Genomic DNA, 25,033 nt, shown 5'->3' with positions numbered 1-25,033 from the left:
GAGTGATGCTAATACCTTAATTTTTTATCACATCTCTCAATCAAGCTGAGAGTTTGACCAAAAGGGAGGAATTATTAAAGAGAAAACCATAGGCCCAAAATGGTGTTACTTGTGCCAAAGGCCACGTCAGCAAACCAAGACTTAATACCTGATTTAATTGCAGTTTCAACCTTCCCCAGGAATGTAATCTTAATCAACCAGTCTGAAATTTTCCTGTGAGAACCAAGGAGGTAATCTGTCACACGTGAGCCCTTCCCCATCCACCCCTCGCCACCACCACAGGAAGAAGAGTCAATCTGCATGACAAAACCCTTGACAATCCCTTGCCCCACAAAAGAAGGTGTCCTGACCTAAAAATAATCCTTTCTTTTCTTTTACTAATAGCTCCCCATGCCCCACCTTTCCTGGGAGCGCTCTTCTAGTTTGCTAGATGGGATGCCATCAGATTCATGAATTGTTGAATAAAGACAATTAGATCTTCAAAAAAAAAGGAAAGGAAGAAAAGGAAGGAACGGAGGGAGGGAGGGAGGAGAAAGAAAAGTTTTTGCTAAAATTCAACATCCTTTTTGTCAAAAATTCTTACTGTATACTATACTAAGAATAGATGAATTCTCACTTAACATGATAAACTATCCCTATCGCATCTCAAAAGCCAGCATATCATGCTTAATGAAAACACTATTAGTATTCTTATTAAAGTCAAGTTGAAGACAAGGATGTCTACTATGACCACTATTAATTTTTTGAGGGTCTTGGATAATAAAATATAAAAAAATATTAGCCAATATTTGTAGACAATAAAAAATAATTAGGTATAAAATTTTAAAGGATAAGGTAAAATTATCATTATTTTCGGATAATATGATTAGTTACCAGGACAACACTGGAGAACCGACTGAAAAACTATATAATCAACAATTCACTAAAGTAGATAAATATAAACATAACATAGTGACATAACTACTCTTCATATACACAGACAAGGCTGATAGGAGTTTTAAAGGAAGAGTACATTGCAACCAGAAGTTAAAATAGCTAGTTTCAGGTGTACAGCAAAGTGATTCAGTTATACATATACATATATTCATTCTTTTTAAGATTCTTTTCTCATATAGGTTATCACAGAATACTGAGTATATAGTAGGTCCTTGCTGGTTACTTATCTTATATATAGTAGTATGTGTGTGTTCATCCCAAGCTCCTGATTTATCCCTCTCCCCTCACCTTTCCCCTTTGGTAACCATAAGTTTGTTTTTGATATCAGTAGATCTGTTTCTGTTTCGTAAATAAGTTCATTTCTATCTTTTCTTTTTAATTAGATTCCACATATAAGTGATATCATATGCTATTTGTCTTTCTCTATCTGACTTACTTCACTTAGTATGATAATCTCTAGGTTCATCCATGTTGCTGCAAATGGCATTATTTCATTCTTATTTATGGCTAAGTAATATTCCACTGTATTGATGTACCACATATTCTTTATCCATTCCTCTGTCAGTGGACATTTAGGTTGCTTCCATGTCTTGGCTATCGTAAACAGTGACGCAATGAACATTGGGGTGCATGTATCCTTTCAGATCATGGTTTTCTCAGGATATATGCCCAGAAGTAGGACTGCTGGACCATATGGTAGTTCGATTTTTAGTTTTTTAAGGAACCTCCACACTGTTCTCCATAGTGGCTGTACCAATTTACATTCCCACCAATAGTGTGGGAGGGTTCCCTTTTTCTCCACACCCTCTCCAGCATTTATTGTTTGCAGACATTTTGGTGATGGTCGTTCTGACCGGTGTGAGGTGATACCTCATGGTAGTTTGGATTTGCATTTCTCTAATACTTAGCAATGTTGAGCACCTTTTCATGTGCTTTTTGGCCATCTGTATGTCTTCTTTGGAGAAATGTCTATTTAGATCTTCTGCCCAATTTCTGATTGAGTTGTTTGTTTTTTGACATTGAGCTGCATGAGCTGTTTGTATATTTTGGAGATTAATCCCTTGTCGGTTGCGTCCTTTGCAAATACTTTCTCCCATTCTGTGGGTTGTCTTTTCATTTTGTTTATGACAATGCTTTTAAAAAGAGACAAAAGATATGAACAGACAGTTCACAGAAAATACAAATGGCTCTTAAATTTAGGAAAAGATGCTCAACATCATTCATGATGAGATAAAAACCAAAACAGTATACAATTTCCCTCCATCAGATTGCTAAACATCATAAGCTTTGGTACACATGGCGGTGACAAGGGAATAGGGAAATAGGCACAGTTACATATTGCTGCTGGGAGTGTACAATTTCTATAGAGAGCATGCACTTTTTAACACAAGAATTCCTCTTCTAGAAATTATCCTATAGATATACTCAAACAAAATGATCTATACACAAGGATATTCATTTTGATATAGTTTATAATAGCAAAAGTTTTTGGAAAAGCCTATATGCCTGTGTATAGTAGATTAAGTAAATTAGGGCACATCGTAAGGTAAAACATGAAGCTATTAAAAAGAATGAAGTGCTCTCTCTGAACAAATATCGAAGAGCCTCAAGATGAAATGTCAGAAAAACAAAACAAGGCACACAAAAAAAGTGTATAGTAAGCTACCCTTTAACTACCAAAAACAAAAGAATATGCTGTCTCCTGAAGGATACACAAGACACTGATAACAAGGGGTACCTCTTAGAACAGGGGCGCCTCTCAGGAGAGTAACCCAGCAGCTTAGAGCAGGAAGAATAGGAAAAGTGACATTTCACTACACACCCTTTTTGAGTGGTGTTCCACTTGCATATATTGCCTCAAAAACTATAAAAATTTAAAGCCTTCTTTACATGCTTTCTTTTATCTGGCATGTATCTTCTCAAATTCTCAACAAATATGCACTTAGTGTCTGTTCTTCTAAAGAGGGTGTCACCTTTGTGGGTATTCTTGTTTTGTTCCAGGGACAGGCCAGATAAATTCCATGTTTAAGGGTATCAGTGTTCCAATTTTCAATGTGATTATGATCTCGAGGATAAAAAAAAAAAATAGACGATACCGCCTCCTTTTTAAAAGCCCTTTAAACCATTTCCGTTCTTAAGCAAATCTGTTGCCCAACATCAAAAGGTGTCTTTCTACCTTTACATCCAAAGATAACCTGTTTTTCAAGGGCACTCCTTATTTTACTAAAAACAAAATAAAAATCAAGATTCCCACTTTTGTGGGATGGAGATGTATCAGGGTACAAAGGGAATGTCTCCTTCTTCAAACAAAAGAAAAGAAAGATTTTGTTCACATTTTGTTTGAATCTCTTTCTTCTTTAGAACTGCTATGCCAAGTTTCAACCCGAAAATATGTGCCTGTCGTGGACGTGCTGACAGACCTTTATCTAGAGAAATGTTTATCTAATGCAATAATTCTTAGCCAAGTAAGACAGGTAGTTTTCCATCATTTTAAAGTCTCTGCAAACATTCCTTAAGGAAACTGATAACCTTGGTACCACTAATTTAGGGTAATATAAAAGTTTGACTTGGGTCATGAAGTCTTAGAGACTACAAAACAGTACTATCCAGCCATGTAGATCTGACTTTAATGAGATTAAACAATCTCCATAAATCCACAAAAGTGTTTTAAACACAACATCATTAAGGAAAACACAAAAAGTTCAGAAAATCCACGCATTTCAGTCCCTTCTACTTCTCAGAATCCTTCCTCTTACAGAACCTCTTCTGTTTCCAACTGGTTTTTCCAGTTGGAGGAATCCAAGCTGTAACAGGTATTCTGGGTATTTCGCCATGTTGAAAATTTTAAGATACCACGGTAATGGTTGGTATATTATTGCTTTACCTACTAAAATAGATCTCCTATGATCAGTTTCATTGTTTCTAGTCCAACAATTATTTTAGATACAGGACTGCTTTCATTACAAGACTCTTATCTCCGACTCCTCCACCTCCACTATCTTAAAAGTAACAGAGGGCTTCCCTGGTGGCGCAGTGTTTGAGAGTCCACCTGCCAATGCAGGGGACACGGGTTCGTGCCCCGGTCCGGGAAGATCCCACAGGCCGCGGAGCGGCTGGGCCCGTGAGCCATGGCCGCTGAGCCTGCGCGTCCGGAGCCTGTGCTCCACAACGGGAGAGGCCACAACAGTGAGAGGCCCACGTACTGCCAAAAAAAAAAAAAAAAAAGAGGGCTAGTTCAGCTCTGAATTCAAACAATTGTACAAGTGCTTGTTCTCAAGATAGCCTTCGAAGTTTGGGTTCTTCACCTAGAAGAAGGTGGCCTTTCCATTTTGTCACATAGGATATTAAAAGGATGTGTACTCAAGGGATGAGAGTTAAGAAAATTAGTAATTTTTACAGTTTTGTCAAGGATATTCTTAAAGGAAAGTGGATTAAAATCTGGTGGTGAAGAATTCAGTGGCTGTGAGCACAGGTGGGCACCACGCCGGCTGAGTGTCAGCAGCTCATGCCCACTTGCTTTTGTACCGTCCGTGCACATGTCAACAAATGAAAAAAGCAAACACCACCTTACTCTTATTAAGAAGAGAGAAGACCCCTGGAAGGGGTTGTGGGCCACCCTTGGGGTCTGCGGATGGGGAGATGCCTGGGCTATTTCTACCTGTGCTACCAGTGAGAGCCCTGCGTACCGCAAAAAAAAAAAAAAAAAAAAGTAACAGAAAATTCTCATCCGGTGTTGTGTATGTGTGGTTTGGGGTTTTTTTTCTTTTTTTCAGTCTAACCACCCTTTTCCCCAGTTGCAGCCCTAACTTAGCATTTTATTGCTAAGTTGCTTCATTGTGGTATTTGAGCTGCTTCCTTACTAGCAAGGCAATGTGGTACTCACACCAAAGCTATCTGTCAAACAGGATGTTCCCCTGCTTAAAGCCCTCAAATTGTTCCCCATCTCGCTCAGAGTAAGAGGCAAAGTCCTCAGGATGCCCACAAGGCCCCTGCTACTTTCAGACCTCTTCTCTACTACTCCCTCCCTCTACTCCAGTCACTCTGACCTCCTTGCTAAAGTACAAGGTTCCCAGCTCAGAACCTCGCTACTAACTGTTCCCTCTGTCTGGAACACTCTTACACAGAAGGAACATAGTACCTTCAAGGCTATGCTCAAAATTCCCTTTTCAGTGAATCTTTCCTCGACCACCAGATTCAAAATTCCCATGACTCCCTGCTCTAGCAGTCCTTTTCCTCCTCCCTCAATTTATTTTCTGCATAGAACGTGTCACTTCTCAACATACTATAAAATTAACTTACCCATTTAGCTTATAGTCCATATTCCTAGTCTAGAATGGAAACTCTATGAGGGCAGGGATTTTCATCTGTTTTATTCACTGCTGTATCCCCACTACCTAGAACAGTATCAGGCACATGGTAGGTTCCAGGGCTGTTACACAGAACGGAGCTGACTATGTAATACATGACCCCAGAGGACATCATTCACATGGTCTAGGAGTAGCGCAATGGTGCAGTCCTGTCCAAGCACCTGGAGTTTGTTAACTACCTGCCTTGTGATCTGTAACACAGCAGCTTTCACAAATGGCTTCAGATGTCCATAAAGCTTTATTTTTGCCTCCTTTTTACTTTTATGGTTTCATTTTTATTATGTAGTAAGCTGGTATTGGATACTGCATAGAAAAACAATTATCTGGTTCTATAAAAGCAAAAATCTTCATCTATTACACCTGAATCTGTAAGAATTACTCTAAACCATAAGATCTGATAGAATCTATTTTTCTGCCACATCCCTGAATACCAGAGTAGTGAATTACCACTCTAGCTAAAACTTAGTTGTTTTAACTAGATCAAGAAAATTAACTAATAATTAGGAAAAAATCTAAAATGCTAAACTTTCATATATTCCATAAATACAAGTCAAGAAAAAGTTGGCAAGAATTTTATTTTCTTTTTTCCCTAATTTTTGGAAGTGAGTTGTAGATTCTTCATTCATTTCAAGCTCTAGAATTACTTGGAAGAATTCTTTTAAATGTAATCCATTACAATAAACCTCAAATCGATAGGTTCCTTGTTGCAGCTGCCAAACCTTAGCTACGCCATTTGTTTTTCTTTTGTTTTCCATAATTCACATGGATTTGACAATACAATGGTTAGTAATGTAGTGAAGCTACATATCCTGAGAGAGGGTATTCTTCTTGGCAAGTTAAGAGCTGAATAGGATTACAAATGCCACTTTACACTACCGTGTAGCTCTTACAGTTTACAATGGAACATTAGAAATACTGAAAAAGAAGAATTATGTCCACTCCCTAAGACATACTTGCACATGCTTTTCACAAACACACACACAAACACTCACTCACACTTTAGTTTGTATATACTGTATATTGGATGCTTCTATATTGTATTCCTCATCATTCCAGCCACCACAATGCTGATTGATTTTCAAATACTGAACTAGTCTTGATTCCTGGAATAAACCTTCCTTGGTCATGACGTACAGTTTTTTTTCTGTGTTGCTGAATTCTATTTGCTAATATTTTGTTAAGGATTTTGTGTCTATATTCATGAGGGACATTGGTCTGTAGTTCTCTTTTTGGTACTGTTTTTGCCATTTGGTATCACAGTAATACTAGATTCATAAAATGATTTGGGAAATGTTCCCTTCTATTTTGGGGACTGATATGAATTCTTCTTTAAACATTTGGTAGAATTCTCTATAGTGAAACCATCTGGGGCTAGAGATTTCTTTCTTAGGAGTTTCTAAATTATCACTTCAATTTCCTTTATAGTTATAAGGCTATTCAAATTATTTGTTACATATTGAGTAAATTGTGGTAGTTTGTGTTTTACAAGGAAGTGGTCTGTTTCTTCTACACTGTCAAATTTATGTATGTAAAATTGCTTGCAGTATGTAGTCCCTTATTAACCTCTTACTGTCTGCAGATTTCCTGCTTCAGTCCTGGTACTGCTATCTGTGTCTTCTCATTTCTGTGCTTTTTGTTGGTAATTTTACTGTTAAAATGGCCTCAAGCATAGTGCTGAAGTGCTGTCTACTCCTCCTAAGTAAAAGAAGCTATGATTTGCTTTACAGAGAAAACATGTGCTAGATAAGCTTTGATCAAATATGAATCACAGTGCAGGTGGCAGTGAGTTCAAAGTTAATGAATCAACAATATATACTCAGTAAGGTGTCTTTAAACAGAAACACATAAAACAAGAATATGTATTGATCAGTTGACAAAAATGTGAACACAGGCTCACAGGAACCTAACCCTGCATTTCCCTTAGAAGCAGCAGTTCAGTATTTGCTAATTCAGCATTCATAGTAACTTTATTAGCTACCAAAAATAATGATAATCAACTGTTTATAATTTTCCATCCTTTTATTTTCAACCTGCTCATATTGTTATATTTGAAATGAGTTTCTTGTAGACAGTATACAGTGGAGCACATTTTTTTTAATTGTCCCTGCCAGTCTCTGTTTTTTAATTGCTATATATACACCATTTACATTTAACGTAATTCCTGATATGTTAGAACTTAACACTGCTGTTTTACTTTTTGTTTTCTATTTTTCCTCTCTGCTTTTTGTTTCTGTTTTTTTTTCCCCTGCCTGCCTATGGGTTACTTGAACATTTTTTAGAATTCCATTTTTAATTATCTGTAGTGTTTTCAAGTGTACCTCTTTGCATAGCTTTTTTAGTGGTTGTAATAGGTGTAACATCATATATATATATACATCATCTATATATCATATATATCATATATATATCATCACTGGTAAAATATTTTACCAGTTTGAGTGATGTATAAAAAACTTACCTATTATGTCCCTTTACTTCTCCATGTTTATAATATAATTTTCTTAAATATTTTCTCTACATACATTTAGAATCACATTTAGAGAGTGTTAACAGTTTTCACCTCAATCATCAAACATAATTAAGAAAACTCAAGAGGAAAACAAAAGCCAATTGTATTTACTGACATATTTGTTTATTATGTTCTTTCTTTCCTTCCTAATATTCCTTCTTTTAGCATTTCCTTTCTGTTCAGAGAAACTCTTTTAGCCATTCTTTTAGGGTAGGTCTGCTTAAGGTTGTTTCTTTTACCTGAGAATGTCTTGATTTTCCCTTTATTCCTGAAGGATATTTTTGCTGGATATAATATCTAAGTTAACAGTTATTTTCTTTCAGCACCCAGAAAATACTGTGCCATCATCTTCTGACCTCCATAGTCTCTAGTGAGAAATATACTCTCATTCTAATTATTTTTCCCCTAAGGGTAAGGTGTTATTTTGCTCTGGCTGCTTTCAAGGTTCTTTTCTTTGTCTTTAGTTTTCAGAAGTTTAATTATGCTGTGTGTTGGCAGAGATCCAGTAGAGTTTATCCTGTTGGAAGTTTGCTCAGCTTCTTGAATCTCTAGGTTTATGTCTCTTATCAAATTTGGGAAGTTTGCAGCCATTATTTCTTTGAGAGTTTTTTTCAACTCTGATTTCTTTCTCCTCTCCTGAAACACTGACAGCATGAATGTTGAATGTTAGAATAGAATGTTGAATGTTAGAATAGAATGTTGTACTATCTTTCTTATAGTACAATGGCCTCCTGAGGCTCTGTTCCTTTTTTTTTCCAGTCTGTTTTTTCCCTGTTGGTCAGATTGGGCAATTTCTATTGCTCTATCATCCATTTTACTGATTCCTTCTTCTGTCGCCTCTGTTCTGCATTGAGGCCATTCATTGAGATTTTTATTTTGCTTATAGTATTTTTCATATATAAAATTTCCATTAGATTTTTCTTTATATCTTCTATTTCTTTACTGAGACTTTCTATTTTTCCCTGAGGCTTTCTATTTTTTCATCTGTTTCAAGCATGTTTGTAATTGCTCATTAAAGCATTGTTATCTGGCTGTGTTAAAGTCCTTGTCAGATAATTCTAAAATTTCTGTCATCTTGGTATTGGCATCGATTGATTTTCTTTTTTCATTCAGTTTGAGATCTCCCTGGCTCTTTTGTTACGACAAGTGATTTTCAACTGAAACACAGACATTGTTGCATTATGAGACTCTGGATCTTTTTGAAACCTCCTATTTTAGCTGGTTTCTTCTGATACCACTGCAGTGGAGGAAGTGGGTTGGAGATGTTGCTGCTGCAACACTGTCAGTGGAGGTAGCAGTGCAGGTTCCCCACTTGGCCTCCACAGACACTCAAAGAGCGGGGTCTCCTTATAAATTCTGAAGGAGGACTGGAGTTTCAGATACCCCACGTGGTCTTCACTAACTATGTAGTGAGACGGTCTCACTACTGCTGACAATGGTGAAAGTACTGACTCTCCAGGATATCCCCTCTGACACCATGCCAGCAGGTAAGTGGAGGGGTACATTGTTGCCAAATGGGTCATAGTCCCCGCTCCCCACATGGTCTCTACTTACTCTACAGGTGGGGCTGGGGCTGGGGAGGCTCATTAGTGGCTGGTGGGTATGAAAGTCCTGACTCCCTGCTTGGTCTTCTGTGACACCACCCAGGAGGCATGTTGGGATACCCTGCCTAAGCTATCCACTCAGTCTTTTTTGAGTGGATAGATGGGTAGAAGTCTAAGCTATCCACTCAGTCTTTGTTGACATGGGTCACACAGTGGGCTACATATTTTTCTGTAATGTTTGACTGGAATAGAGTGATTACTTTCTAAAAATCTTCTGTCTTGCTAGACTCTCCCTTTCCTGGTCCTTTGACTAGAGAGAGCCAGGTTTTGTTGGGTTTTTTTGTTTGTTTGTTTTTTGTCTGTACTCATTGGTATTTCCAAGTTGCCAGCTTTTTCCGCTCCAAGTCTGAGATATATGACACAAAAAGAAAACCCAAGGAACTCGGGTCCCAATATCCCTAGCTGGTCTACCTTCTTTCCACCTTTCAGAGTCTTATTATGTTTGAGTAGGTAGGTAGGTAGGTAGGTAGGTAGGTAGATGGATAGATAGACAGACAGACAGACATAGGTTTTTACATTTTTTTAGTTGTACTTAGCAGGATAAATAGGAAAAAGTACATCTACCCCATCTTCCCAGAAGTGGAAACTCTCCAGCATGTTAATTTTTAACAACACACTGTGTAAAATACAAAATTGTAACAAAGCGAACAAGAGTGTCAAAGCTACCTCCCTGCCCACTTCATTTTTTTCCTGAATGTTATCTCCTCTGTGAATCCTTTCCTGAACTATCAGGTCAGAATGAATTGCTCCTTTCTTTGTATGTCCACAGCATACTATTTACTTTTCTATAATGCCTTATAATCAACCAATGATGTCATCGTTGGTCATTTAAGCAAAGCAAATTAAGGATGTGGACCATGTGGACTTCCCTAGTGGCGCAGTGGCTAAGAATCCACCTGCCAGTGCAGGGGACACGGGTTCAACCCCTGGTCCGGGAAGATCCCACATGCCATGGAGCAACTCAGCCTGAGCGCCACAATTACTGAGCCTGTGCTCTAGAGCCCACGAGCCACAACTACTGAAGCCCACATGCCTAGAGCCCATGCTCCGCAACAAGAGAAGCCACCACAATAAAAAGCCCGTGCACAGCAACAAACAGTAGCCCCCACTTGCTGCAACTAGAGAAAGCCCGCAAGCAGCAACAAAGACCCAATGCAGCCAAAAATAAATAAATAAATAAATTTATTAAAGAAAAGGATGAGAACCATGTCATAGTCATGTTTTGATTCTCAATGTCTGAATGTCTAATAGGTTACATGTATTACAATAACTCACGCAGTGTGGGGCATAGAGTGGATACTCAATAAATATTTGTTGACTGAATAAGCAAACAAATGAACGTTTATTGAGCACTTGCCATATGTTCCAGAACTCAATAAGGGTTTGTGTTAAATTGGACTAAATTGTTTCCACATCTGTCAGTCTAATCAATCCACAATTATTTATTCCTATGGGGAAAAGAGAAGCTCACTAAGCATATCCAAAGTGCAATTATTGCAGGTTAGCACTTTTTCCCAATTAACAAGTAATTAACTACCAACTATTTATTTAAACCTATATGACCAGAACTATGCATGGTATAAAGATAGTGAAAGTCAGGATTCCTGCCCTCAGAAGTATAAAATACATTGTGGAGACTGAAAGATAAGCAAAAATTAAAGAGTAAATAATCAGTAGTGAAAAATGAAGTATAAGAAAAAAAAGAGAATATAGGTGACCTGAATAATTAAGAAGGACTTCATAAAAGAGGCAGGACTTCAGTCAGGCCTTTAAAAAAAATGGTTAAGATTTAGTTGCCAGGAGAGAAAAGAGAAGGGCATTTTAGGTTTAGGAACAGTAGAGAAAGATAGAACCAAATGTGGGCTAAGCGTGGGGATAGAGAGGAATTCACTTTAAAAGAGGAGATAAGGCTGAAAATTAGAGTTTGGAAAAGACTTAGAATTCATACAGCATAGAAAGAGAAATAAAGAAACCACCATCATCTGAACATTACAGTTTACAAAGATTTTTCAAACAAGCACTTTCTCATTTAAGCCACAAAATGCCTCTAATGAAATGCAGAGGAGGAACATGAAGTGACTTGAATTTAGATTCAGACATTCACCCTTGTGCCATGTACACACCATTCTCTCTATATAATGTTCAAATAACTGGGGGTAGGGGGGTGATCCTGGGGAGTAGGAGGATACTTAGCAGGATGACCTGGTTCCTCTTCTCACAGGTTGTGTTGAATGTCCTCTTCTACAACTTTCTAGCACCCTCTGCTTACCCCCTTCAAAGTTTACCGCAATCTGAATCAAAATTATCCAGACTATCTCACTAGTCTTAAAGCTTTTCAAGGGAAAGATCAATGTCTTTCCACCCAGTATACAGTAAAAGCTCAATAAATGCTTTTGAGCTTTTAAAGTGAACTGTGTTTTCTTCATCCTTGTATCCCCACCACTCAGCACATGTGTGGCACAGAGAAGCAGCTAGATTGACACTGGCTAAGTGAAGAGCCTCCTGCAATAGACTGAATGTGTCCCCCTAAAATGCATATGTTGGAATCCTAACCATAATGTGATGGTATTAGGAGGTGGGACCTTTGATAGGTAATTAGGTCATGAGGGTAGAGCCCTCATGAACGGAATTAGTGCCCTTATAAAAGGGCACCTTCTTCTTTTGCCATGTGAGGACACTATGAGAAAGTGGCAGTTTGCAACCCAGAAGAGGGTCCTCAGCAGAACCTGACCATGCTGCTGCCTTGAACTCAGATTTCTAGCCTCCAGACTGTGAGAAGTAAACTTCTGCTGTGCATAAGCCACCCAGTCTACGGCGCTTTGTTACAGCAGTCAGAACTAAGACACTTCCTCGTCTCCAGTCTGACTGTACTTCTATCCACCCAACTCACCATTTCAGATTAATCCTGGTTCAAAACCTCAACTGGTAATTAATGATTCCAACAATGCTTTCATTAGCACCTTAGAATACCTTTGCTTTTCCTCCTTACCCAAGTTGCCAATTCTTCAAAACTAATTTTGAACTTTCTCTGTACGTGCTGCATAACACCATCATCAACATTTACTTAATCATGCCGAATATCTCCATATGAACTAAAGGCTGTCTGATCTCAGCTGGGTCACTTGCATTGCTCAGCAACCCTTATATTTATCTTCAACTGACCCCTATCAAATTCCCCACAGCAGCTGCTACAAAGTTTTTCCACTCTCCTGAAGCCCCAGATTCAACCCCTACTCCCCTCATGCTCAGCAAAAGCTCTTCTCTTCTACATAACTGAGAATACAATATTATGACCATGAGATGACTTGGCTTTCTTCGTCCTCAACTCGTAACCCTTCTATCCCTTTATCTATACCGCTCTTCTCAGCTCACGTCCCAGTGAAAGAAGTGCTCACCCTCCTTTCCAAAGCCAAATTCTCTCTCCATACTGTACCAATTATTGGGAGGCAGAGATACTGAATAATATCCTCCAAACTGACAAGGAACTTTGAGACAGAAAAACAAAGCAGGCAATTCCATAAAGTGCAATTATGAAGTTTGTCGTGGGTAACGTACACACAGGCAGGAAGGATCAGGCCGACGGGATGATCCAGAGGCATTCGCAGCTGCACTTTGCACCATGGAAAGGGGTACCGGGGGATCTAAAGGGGCCAGAGCTAAACACGGAATCTGACTACCAAGTGAGAAGCATGACCACACCGACGGGGACCGGGGATTTTCCCCTCCCCCAGGGATCTCAGGACCATTAACCATCTGTGTCAGCATAAGGCATTCTTCCAGTTTCCACATCAGATGAAGACAAGGGTAAAAGTTGATGGGGAACATACCCTTGTAAGTTAAGCTAACGCTGAGTCACACAGAAAGGGGAGGGGGGAGGGCTGTGGACCTAAGATGGAGATGACAAAATGGAGTCAGTGTGGTTCAGCCACACACGGCCATGCCACGTGGCTTGCGCACCTTAGTTCCCCAACCAGGGATTGAACCTGGGCCACGGCAGCGTAAGCACTGAGTCCTAACCACTGGGCCACCAGGGAATTCCCTTAAGAAGAATTGTGTCTGAACAAGAAGGACAAGATTGGGTCCAGAAAGGAAGAGCATACAACAGTATCAGCTGAAACTCCTTCCCCATCAGAAAGGCCGGGCTGACACCAGGTCAGCTGAGGAAGTGTTTAATTGGACATTTTGAGAATCTAATGTCATGTATGCAGATGCAAATGTTTGAAATGTTTGAGTTGTTTACAGTGTAGTTTGTGCCAGACAGGCTCCCATGCCAAGCCAGAACACAGCCTCCCATTATTCCGCTGGGCTCAGTTTCTAAAGATGTTTCAGGGCTCTCTGAGCCTTGTCAATTTCCACATCCAAAGGCTCATTTGTGTTTTCAAGGCAGCGTCATTCTTCCCCTCATGAGCAGACATCAGTCCTTCCCCTGCCAATCTCTGTCACTGCCTGCTCTGGTTCAGAAAAGGCTTTGGAGAAATGATTTGAGAGGCAATTACTCCATCTCTAGAAATTTTAGTAGTTTGGGGAAAACTAACACAAAGGAAAAGTCAGACTCTTGATCCCTGCCTGGAAGTTGGGTCTCAGCTGATGTAATTATTTCGAGAACTGTTTCTGTTATTCACTGACCCAGGAAAACACAGCTTATTATTAGCTCAGCGAATAGACAATTCCACCTTAACATACCCCCTATAAGGCAGCAGTTCTTGATCGGGAGGATAAACAAGGATACACCACAACTGGACACTAGGGAATCCGTTCATCTTTAAGAACTGAACCATCCACACTCTGCCTTGAAAATGCAAAGCAAAAAAAATTGTCATTATCACAAATTGTTATGATGCCTTCCCTATATCCTCTTCCTATTATCAAATACCTTCTTCAAGAAAAAATTTTACATGTTTAAAGTCCTAAATTGGAAATACACATGAAGACTATTGTTCATGTATCATGTTAAGGATGCTCAATTCAAGAATAAAAATTTGCCACTAGTTTTACACTGGATAAGCTTATTTGTTTTATCCAATGGTCTCCATTGGATAAAAAGTCATAAGAAAATTATTAGCATTTATTAATGAGTTCATTCATTTATTCATACTACAGACATTGATTGACTACCTATTATGCTCAGAACAACTGCAACTGTCTCAGATATACAGAGATAAAGAATACGTCCTCCTAGGCCTTAGGAAGCCAGTGAAAGAGGAAGGCAAATGACTGCGATACTGAGACAAAAGGAAACAGATTCTCAGGTACTAACAATAAAGTACAGTTGACCCTTGAACAACACGGGTATGAACTGTGTCTGTCCACTTATATGTGGATTTCTTTCAATCAATACTGCAGGTACTACAGGATCGAAGGTTAGCTGAATCTGAGGATGCAGAACCACAGATAGGTGGGGCTCACTGTAAAGTTACTCTCGGATTGCCGACTGCTGTGGGGTTGGTGCCCCTAACCCCCAAGTTGTTCAAGGGTCAACTGTAACGATAAAGTACTGCAGGATTATCACAGGAGAGAACAAGGAAGCAGTAACGGAGAAGATGATATTCCAGCTCAGCCTTGCAGGATAGATGAATTTGCATAGTTGTATGGTGGGAAGGGTATTTAAAGAACAACCATGAGCAAAGATGTGAACATTTATAATATGTTCCCCAGAAATAATTTAAAAAAAAAAAATTCTGGCGTATAAAAAGCTGAAGTATTATAAAGCACTAGGGAGAAATTTAAACATACACATGCATACAAGAAGTGTATTCCCAGTCCCATTTCAGACATAGTGATTCAGAACCCACAGAGTTAGGTGGGGGCCAGGAATCAGTATTTTTCAAATCTTCCCAGGTCGTGATGTGCACTCATGATGTGATCTGATACACACATATAGAATACATGGAGGGATCTAGTAGGTGTTATGGGCTGAATTGTGCCCCACCACAGTTTATATGTTTAAGCTCTACTACCCAGTACCGCAGAATGTGACTATATTTGGAGACGAGGACTTTAAAGAGGTAATTAAGTTAAAATGAGGGCACGGGGGGTGGGGCTAATACAATCTGACTGAGGTCCTTATAAGAAGAGGACATTTGGATACACAGAGACACCAGGGATGCACACGAACAGAAAGAAAATGACCATGTGAGGAAACAGCAAGAAGATGGACATCTGCAAGCCAAGGAGAGAAGCCTCAGAAGAAATCAAACCTGCTGACACCTTGATCTTGGACGTCCAGCCTCTAGAACTGTGAAAAAATACATTTCTACTGTCTAAGCCACCCACTCTATGGTATTTTGTTTTGTCAGGCCTAGCGAACTAATACAGTAAGTGAATGCACCAGGAACGTACCGAGAAATACATTTTAATGCCATATTAGGAGTTTAGACTTTATTAGGAGTTTAGACTTTATTCCGCAGACAATTTCTCAAAATGTAGGTCTTTTGAGAAGGGAAGTAATATGATTGAGCTTATGATCCAGCTCTTGAAGCAGTGTGGAAGACGAAGTAATTTAAAAAATTCTGCCTGGCCAAGGCAAGAGACAATAACGGATGTGACTAGAGTCGTGATAGAAAGGATGGGGGGATAAAAAAAAAAAGAAAATTTCAGGTGCTATCACAGGTAGGCACAACAGCATTTGGTGACTTAATAATGTGGGAAGATGAGGAAAAGGGAAGAGTTAAGGCTAACCTCCCAGATTTTGATCCTGTTTTGTACCCTATATTTCAGATACATCACATTACCTACTATCTCATAGATTGAGATGCCATTAACCAAAATAGAAAACCCAGAAAGCATATTTGGGAATGAAATTGATGAGTTGAAAACCAGAGAACAGAAATCAGAAGAACGTCAAGTGTACAGCTAGAGATCTCTTGAGAACAGAGGAGCTCTTTAGAGCCACATGGCAATGAGAGCACTGAGCTCACTTCCGTCGTCACTCCTGTCCTTACAGCAACGAATAAAATGAGCAAACTGAAAACCAATGACTCCTTGGAGCAGAGACGTGAGAGTGCAAAGCAAACCACCACTCTAAAATCTAGAGAGACAGGAAAATCCAGAGAGTCACAGCCCAGACCTGCTTATCTGGAGCAGAAGCCACTGGACCCATAAAGTCTAGGAATACCTCAACAGTAATTTTGACAAATTGCTGGAGACTGAGTATGGCCTACCTTGAGAGTGAGAAACTCCTAAGACCACAGTCTTGGGGAAGGAGGGGGGTGATTTCCAACAATTTCAGGTAATCACAAAACAGCTATTACAAAGGTGCAAAGACAGGAGGGAACATACCAATGAAAAAACTAATGATGATAGTGGCTAATATTGACTGAGCAGGCCTGTCCTAAATGTTTATATTTCTTAACCCTACAGCAAACCTAGAGGATAATGCATTGGTTTTCTATTGCTGCTGTAACAAATTACCACAAAATTGGTGGCTTAAACAATACAAAGTTATTATCTTACAGTTCTGTAGGTCAGAAATCCAGCACTGGACTCACCAGGTAAAATCAAAGTGTTGGCTGGGCTGCATTCCTTCCGGGGGCTCTAGGGAAGGATCTTTGCCTTTTTCAGATCCTAACGGCCACCCATATTCCTTGTCTCATGGCCTCCTTCCTCCATCTTCAAAGCTGACAACATTGCATCTCTCTGGCCGTTCTTCCATAGTCACATCACCCTAACTCTCTGATCCTCTTCTGCCCCCCTCTCCCACTGTTAATTAGGCCCACCACATAATCCAGGATATGGATTTCAAGTCAGATAATGAGCAATCTTAATTCCATCCACAGCCTTAATTCTCCTTTGCCACATAACCTATCATATTCACAGGTTCCAGGGATTAGGGCATGGGCATCTTTGGCGGAGGACATTATTCTGCCTACCACTGATAGTTATAATTAGTTTTCCCATTTTACAAAGGAAGAAACTGAGGCATAGAGAGGATATGTAATTGGTCCAAGGTCACACAAGTGTTGGTGACAGAGCTGAAATCTGAACCCAAGAAACCGACTTCCGATCCTATTTTCTTAACTGTTAAACTACAGCAAATACAGGGTGCTAGTGATGGTTAGTTTAAGTGGTAAACCCTAAAATTTAGGCTGAATAAGTCGTGGAATGAAGTCTGAAGAGTGCTGACTTCCACGATTTGCCCTCTGCTTCCCAAAGACCTAAACTGGGGTTTGGGATCCTCCGTTCATTCCTTCGTCTTCCTATGGCCCCTGGTTTTCTGTAAGGCTTATCTCAGAAAAGCTAATGAAAAGAAAAACCCTATAAAAGAACAGCCAGATGCTTCAGATGGTAAATTTTGCGATACAGTACACACGGTATTAATGATTTAGAACACTAAACAAATGTAACAAATGCATCTTCAGATGAGTCACAGATAACATAGATCCAAAGTATTCTGATAATGGTAAAAGAACCTCAAAACGATGTTCTGGGAACAAAAGGGACATATGAAGGTGGAAGATTCATTCTATGAGCCACTTGACAGCATCGTGAAAGAGAAGATGTTTTCTCTTTACCATTTCAATCAATTACAAAGCTAATTGAAAACATGAGCTTAAACCAGAGGATCAAGGCACAAGACCAGCAGGCCTCTCGAATTCACTGAATTCTTCGTTAAACGTTTTTTACAATCTTTCATAAATGCTTGAAGAAGAAATGAATTTTTTGTGAATAAGAGACCATATATATACATATATAATCATATATCTTACACATATATATTCATATATAACATAAAGAATTTTTTGATAAACCTTTAATATACCATATTATTGAAACTTTCTATATCCCTGTTCACCCTTATGAATTATATTCTTCAACCTCATGAATTATATTATTCAAATCTTACCATTTGGCTTTTGTCTGCTTGATCTGTCATATAAACAACAGATCTTAAAGTCTCCTATAAATTGTTTTGGTCAAGTCAGACAGAGAAAGACAAATATCATATGTTATTGCTTATATGTGGAATCTAAAAAAAGGCTACAAATGAACTTATTTACAAACAGAAGGAGAGTCACAGATGTAGCAAACAAACTATGGTTACCAAGGGGGAAGGGAGGAAGGGATAAACTGTGAGACTGGGATTGACATATACACACTATTATATATAAAAGAGATAACCAATAAGGACCGACTGTATAGCAAAGGGAACTCTACTCAATACTCTGTAATGACCTATATGGGAAAAGAATCTAAAAAAAGAGTGGATACATGTATATGTATAACTGATTCACTTCGCTGTACAGCAGAAACTAACACAACATAGTAAATCAACTATACTCTAATAAAAATTAATTTTTTTAAATTGTTTTGGTCATTTTCTCATACTTCTGACCATTTCCTTTATATTCTTTGAAGATAAATATGTTTAAATGCCTGGCCCATAAAATGTCACAGCTATTCTGTCTTCCTTATAGATTGTATCTTTTATCAACTCTAGATCTGGTATAATGCTCTTTGCTTTGAATTACACTCGGTTTCTTTTTAATAATGATGTGGAACTCAAGGTCCGTAAAGGTTTCTGGTTTTCCCACCCCGGCCCACTATGTTGACGGATTTACACTGATGACTGTCTCTTGTGGGTCCCACCAGGGGCAGTGCCAGTGCTGGGCTTTTCCCTCCATTTCCCAGCTGAGCTGTGGCCAGTGTCCTACCTGTAGGTGCTTCATAAGAAGCAAAGGTAGCTAGATGGATTTAATTGAAAATCATTACGTTCAATGTGCTGTAAATGGCCTCAAATAATTAGGGGATCCAGGTCCAGGTCCCCATTTTCTTACTTGATACTCAACTTGGAAAAGTTTTCACATATAATACGATCAATGTAGACATAGCTTACTGCAGATGTATCTTGCTTTAAGCAAACCCCATATTGAAAGTCTGGATTTATCCAGATAATATGTTAAGGAATGATTAGTAGTTCACTTTGTAAAGAGGTTATTTGCCTCTTGGAAGATTTAGTCCTAAGATTTTTTTATATTGCAAACTCTCCTATTACATTTTAAGTATTATTTGATTTCCACAGCAATTCTCTATATACAACCCTTCATAACCATCCCTACTGCACAGAGCAGAGTTGGTGCTAAGGATCCTTTCCACCACTGCCTGTCTCCCCAGAGATCTTGGCTCTGTTGGCCTTCAAATATCAACTGCTTTAGTCTTACTTTTACATGATGGACATGGTGGGAGGTGGAGGGGACTCATTGTAAAACGCCAAGGTTCCAAGGCAAAGCAAGGTTCCGATACAATGGACAGAGCAGTGGGCTGAAACTCAGAAGGCCTAGAGTTCTTGCCAGTTATGCGATCTGAGGCAAACTACAGCCTCCTTAATACCCAGATTTTCAGTTTACAAAAGAAAGATAATAGTGCCTGCCTGCACATGCTTCTGAGGGTTCATATAAAAATTATTTTTAAGTATAAGGTGCTATGCTAATATACCCTTTTTTCCAAGCAAGTCTAATGCCACGACCCTAAGAGAACACTACATCAATCTAACTTTTTCTCTGTTAGCAACTGTTTCTCACAGAATTCGTTAAAAGTTCTGAAAATTCCTCCTAATCATTATCCTTTTCATTTTATCTCACTCTACTTGTTATTCTTCCCTTAGTTCAAAGTCTCCCAACACCATCTCTGCAAAATAAGATCAAACCCTCTGCACAGCACCTCGAAACAATCACCTATCTGTCTCTCCCTGACAAGGTGAATAAGATGAGAAAGCAAAGCTTGTGATATTCTTACCACTAAAGAAATACGTTCTTTGGAAGAGCCAGCTCAAATTTCCTCTCTGTATTCCAAATCTGCCTATACCTGTGCTTTAAGCAACCAGTCCTCTCTGCTACACTCCTGCCATTTGCTCATCTTTGTGCCTTTCAACCACTCCTGTCTGTGTTGCTCTGTTTTGGTTTCTCTTGGTGGTTTATAATAACCCCTCATTGTCTGAGTATCTAACTTCGTTCCTTCACTAGAACTTACATAATATTTAGAGTTCTAAAGATCTCACCTGAAATATAAGGGTCATTAGTTAAGTCTAATGTGGTTTTTTTCCTTCTTTTTAAGTGTTTTATTGAACTGATCTGTCTTTTTAGACTGTGGACCTGTCGTAAAGTTTGGCCAGTCTTGGCTATATATGACGTCACAGTACAGCTACAGTCAAGGCTGTACACCAGGGATCTCCCCTGGATGTTCCAAAGTTGTCTCACTGTCTTTCTGCCAGAACCTCTTCCTCATCTGGTGTTCATTACCCTCATTAGTGGCATCTCCATCCACCCAGGTAAGCAATTCCAAAACCTCAGAATTATTTTCAACCTTATTTCCCATATGCAGCTAGTCATTAAATCCTGCCTTCCCTATATTCTGAATATCTCTCCAACTTACACTAGTTTACACCCTTATCCTATTTCATTTGGACTATAGCAACATCATCCTCACTTTCTTCTGGCCTCCTTGGCTTTCCCCTCTCTAGTTCCTCTGAAATACTATTGCTGGAGCTATTTTCTAAAGGAAATCCAATCATAGCACTCCTCTGCTTAAAAATTCAGCTTAAAAACTCTTAAAGACTATCTAGGCTGTGATAAAGCCTGAAAAACATGACATTCAAGGACCTTCCTTCTCTGGCCCCAACCTCACAAGACCTCTTTACTACAGACGCACCCAACCCGTCTACCCCTGGGAGTGCCACGCTCAGACTGCCTCCATTTCTTTGCCCATGTAGTTCTCTGTGCTTAGAACAAACACCCTTCTCCCTCCTCTTGGCTTTCGGCCTTCGAAATCCAGTTCAAAATTCACCTGCTCTGTGAAGTCTTCCTAAATTCTGACCATACCTCTCTCCTGGGAGAATGAGTGGCCACTACTTCCACATCACCCTGTGCTGCAATTATTTGTGGATGCGTCACTTGCCTACGTAAACTCGGTATCTCATTCATCTTTACCTGGCACACAGTACGCACTCATTAAATGTTTACTGAAATTAATATGCGCTGAGTAAAAGAATAACTAAAGAAAAATTCCATAGATCTAGAAGCACACCAGTCCTCCTTCTTAGCTGCATTAAAGAAACAGGGCCCAGGGATAAAGAAAAGGACTAATAATCTGATGTAGCAAACACATGAATGGGTTGTTTGTTTTTAAAACCTAAGTGGCTTAGGGAGGGCAGGGGGAGAAGCAAGTATATTTTAAAGCTCTAGCTCCAGGGCAAGTAATAAAAATTGTTGCTTTAATGTTTTTTTTCATAATATTGTGAGCAATGGGAAGGTCTATTCCATCACACCGGCCTTCAGGGCAGAAAGTTTCAGCCTCCTGAGCTAAGTCAAACTGGCACTGGCTCTCTGTTTTTCGAGCAGCCGCAATTGGCCTCTGCCTTCTATGAGACTAAACTTGACTGACAAAGAAGAAACAAAATCATTTCCCAGTTACTTTATGGGCCCCTCTTTTCCGTTTTTGCACTTGTCAATTAATTACAAGCGTGCTGGAAATTCGTCTCACATTTCTGCCCCTACGTTACACTGAGGTAGGCATTGTACTCTGTCTGCATTAGGAGTTGTCATTAGGTTGGGAGGCAGCAACTAGCCCAAGAAACAACACTGTTTAGTACTCAGAGTTTGAAGCCCTTAGATGCCACTCACCCACATAGCTTTTGATGTCATCCTTTTTATACTCCCTGGATTGTTAAATCTGAACACGTTTAAAATTAGGATGCAGGTGCATCTAGGTCAAAATATCAGAGTCTAGAGTACCAATGGAACTCAATAATTTTCAAAATGATAAAACAAACAATTCTCTATAGTTCAGTCTTAATCATTCCACCCCTGAGCTCCCATTCTAAATTTACTTACCCACAATGCCCAAGAGTTTAATATACTACCTGGAACCCACACAGAGACCACATTTGACAACATTACAAGGCTTTCCTAGCAGGGATTGTCTATATTTCTGGCAGAAATCCTGCCTCCATCTACCTGTGTTTTGAATGCCTGACTTTCCCATTTCCCAAGCACTGTTTCCATTTAGGAAGGTTGAATAGGGATTACAACTGTACCTAGCACTTAGGTTTATAGCGAGGAATAAATGGGGCAATACAAGTAAAAAGGTTAAATATAACAGTGCTTGGTGAGTGGTCAGTGCCCCATAAACATCACCTCTGTTACATTCCATGCCGGAACCACATGTGACCCCATAATTGGATCTTTGAGAAAAGAATCAGAGAAAGTTGGTCTTTTTCACCAAGCACCATGTTTGACTTCACTTCTCCCAATAGACTTGAAAGAACTGAAGTAGGTAACATTAATTTTACTTTACTTAACATGTTTGGGACTTTGTGTTTGTGAAATGTAGCATGCAAGAAATATTCCAATACGTACATAAAATGACTTTTTAAGTGCCTTTTAAAAATCTCTAAGGTCCTTCCGTTTCCAAAATGTTGTGATCTATGATAACTAATCTCAAATCCAGGCAAATTAATAGTGATATAACTCCCTAGATATACTGAAAATATACGGCATTGTCAGGCTGGTTGTATTGGAAACAAGTTAGACCCAGGACCAGGAACCTGGGGCAATGCACAAAACAATCTTGCCCTTCTTTCTCCCCTCCAGCCCAGAGTCTATAATTCTCATCTCAAGCTCCCAGGTCCTTTTGTAGCAGATGTGGAGAGGATGAGGAATGAGTTGGAATCTGCAGAGAAAACAGTGGAGCCAAAATTCTGCAGAATCCCAAGAGGAGCAGCTGAAGTGAGCAGGCTTCATGAAATCACCTGCAATTTCACCTTTTAACCGATAAAAGAGAATCCTAGAAGTCTAACTCAAGAAGGGGCCCTACCTAACCTCCTGCATCTTGGAGATTAAGAAACTGAGACCTAAAGAGATCAAGTAACACATCTAAAGTCATCCAGCTTTTCTGAAACCTGGGTCTGGAAACCTAGAAGTGATGCAGTGACCAATTGAATTAAAGCAGGCTCAACCTATGTCACTTCCAAAGTGTCTGCACACCGATAAATGTCTCTCTTTTCCTCTCTGAACTATATTCAGCCTTCTACGGTCACCCACAAACCAGCCAGCACTTGTCTCAGGAAGACAGACAAGATCCTCCACCATCCTGAATTCAAAGAGACATCTGGTTTTACAAACAAGTTACTAAAAGCAGAGTCATGTGGTACTACCTTCAGATTCATCCTTATCTTTCAGAAATACATTAAATAATATTATAGTGACAATGATTCTCCAAAGTAGAAAACAAAATTCAAGAAAAAAAAAAAAAGCCTAGGCATACTTTGCTTTAAGTAATGCATATAGGAGAATCTACTTAGAGTGGAAATATGAGGGGGTGCTTCTGGTGATTATTTTCTTTTGAAACAGCATAGAATAGAACTTTTAAGTAGCCACAGTCAGAATGACTCCATTTACAAGAGTGCCACATTCACACAGCTTTTGGGAAACTACCAGAAGATAAGAGTTGTAAGCCCGTGTCTCCACTGTCTCCTTGTCGTGTGTATTTATATCCATTCATGTATTCCTTCATTCAGCTCTACTTCATGTGTACTCATTCATTAATTCACCAGTTCTCCCTCATAGAAACTCACTCATTCATTCAATTGCTCACTTGAGTACTACCGAGTACCTGAGAAGTCCGACAGGGGCTTTGCCCTCGTGTAACTTAAGAGCCTACGTAGAGCCTAGACGTACACACCAAAAATGAAAGTACAAGATAAAAGGCGAAAAGAACCACAAAGGAGACCCGATAAAGCAACCTGGAGGCTCAGGGGAACTAGGTACTGGTTCCAGATGCAGGCGAGGGAAGCTCCTGGGCGGCTTGGGGCGGGGCACCTCCCCTCCCCGAGACAAGAGAGAAAAGGAGACATCACGCCTGGCTCACTGCTCTCCGTGCACAGCATCTCCCTCTATCCCGGCGGCCGCACGCGCCCCCCCCCCGCCCCCCCCCATTGCTTGGCCCTTGTCGCGGAAGCCGCACGCCCTGCCCGTCTCCCGGTGGCCTCCCTACCCTGTCCGTCAGTCGCTCCCACGAATGGGTGACTTGGGAAGTCCACACCGGTGCCGGCAACGCCTAGGCCCGCCCGCCGGGAGGAGCCGGGTCCAGCAGCCCGTGGGCAAGGCCCGGCCCGCGGCGCACGAACCTGGTCGACCGTTCGGCCTGCGGCGGCGGCGGCGGCGGAGGCGGCGCCCAGGGTCACGCTGCCGGGTGTCTGCGGTTCTGCCCGCTGCGCACTGAGCGGGAAGGCGGGGCGCAGCGGCCCGGGACGCTGGGCGCGGGCGGGAGGGCCCGGCGGGGCGCCGCCCCCACCACGCCCGCAGGCCTCGCTGCGCCTCGGGAGACCCGAGGGCGGCGGGCCGACCAGCTGGTGCCTCACCTTCTGGCTCTGGCTCCCGTTAGAAAATCAGTGTCCCACCCTGGGTCCTGGGCCCCGCGGCCTTGCTTCTTTATTTAGGGGCCAAAGCGCCCGAGCGTCGCCCTCAGGCCCTCGCGGGTCTCTGGCCGGCGGAGGTTTCAAGAGCTGTAACCTCCGGTGGGCCGAAGGGCTTGGCCGAGGTGTCCTGTGCTTTCATGAGTGGCCGTGCAGGTAGGGAAGGAAGGGGTTGTGGAGCTGGAAGGAAAGCGTGAAAGGTGTTTTTCTG

The 25,033-nt window shown here is 40.4% G+C and overlaps 1 protein-coding gene across 2 annotated transcripts in view; it reads right to left on the bottom strand.

Annotated features, from left to right (window-relative positions):
- Positions 1 to 24,640, bottom strand: part of CPQ (carboxypeptidase Q) — a 458,231-nt gene extending 433,591 nt beyond the window's left edge. The window contains exon 1 of one of the 2 annotated variants that reach the window (XM_073794606.1): positions 24,402 to 24,640. The gene's annotated coding sequence lies outside the window, so the exon portion shown is untranslated. The remainder of the gene's footprint in view (positions 1 to 24,401) is intronic. The other variant, XM_019925094.3, reaches the window with a different exon arrangement.
- Positions 24,641 to 25,033: the final 393 nt, after the last annotated feature.

The sequence above is a fragment of the Tursiops truncatus genome, chromosome 17 (assembly GCF_011762595.2).
Source record: "Tursiops truncatus isolate mTurTru1 chromosome 17, mTurTru1.mat.Y, whole genome shotgun sequence".
Classification (NCBI taxonomy): domain Eukaryota; kingdom Metazoa; phylum Chordata; class Mammalia; order Artiodactyla; family Delphinidae; genus Tursiops; species Tursiops truncatus.
The sequence above is the reverse complement of the archived record's forward strand: the minus strand, read 5'-3'. Positions and strand labels throughout refer to the sequence as shown.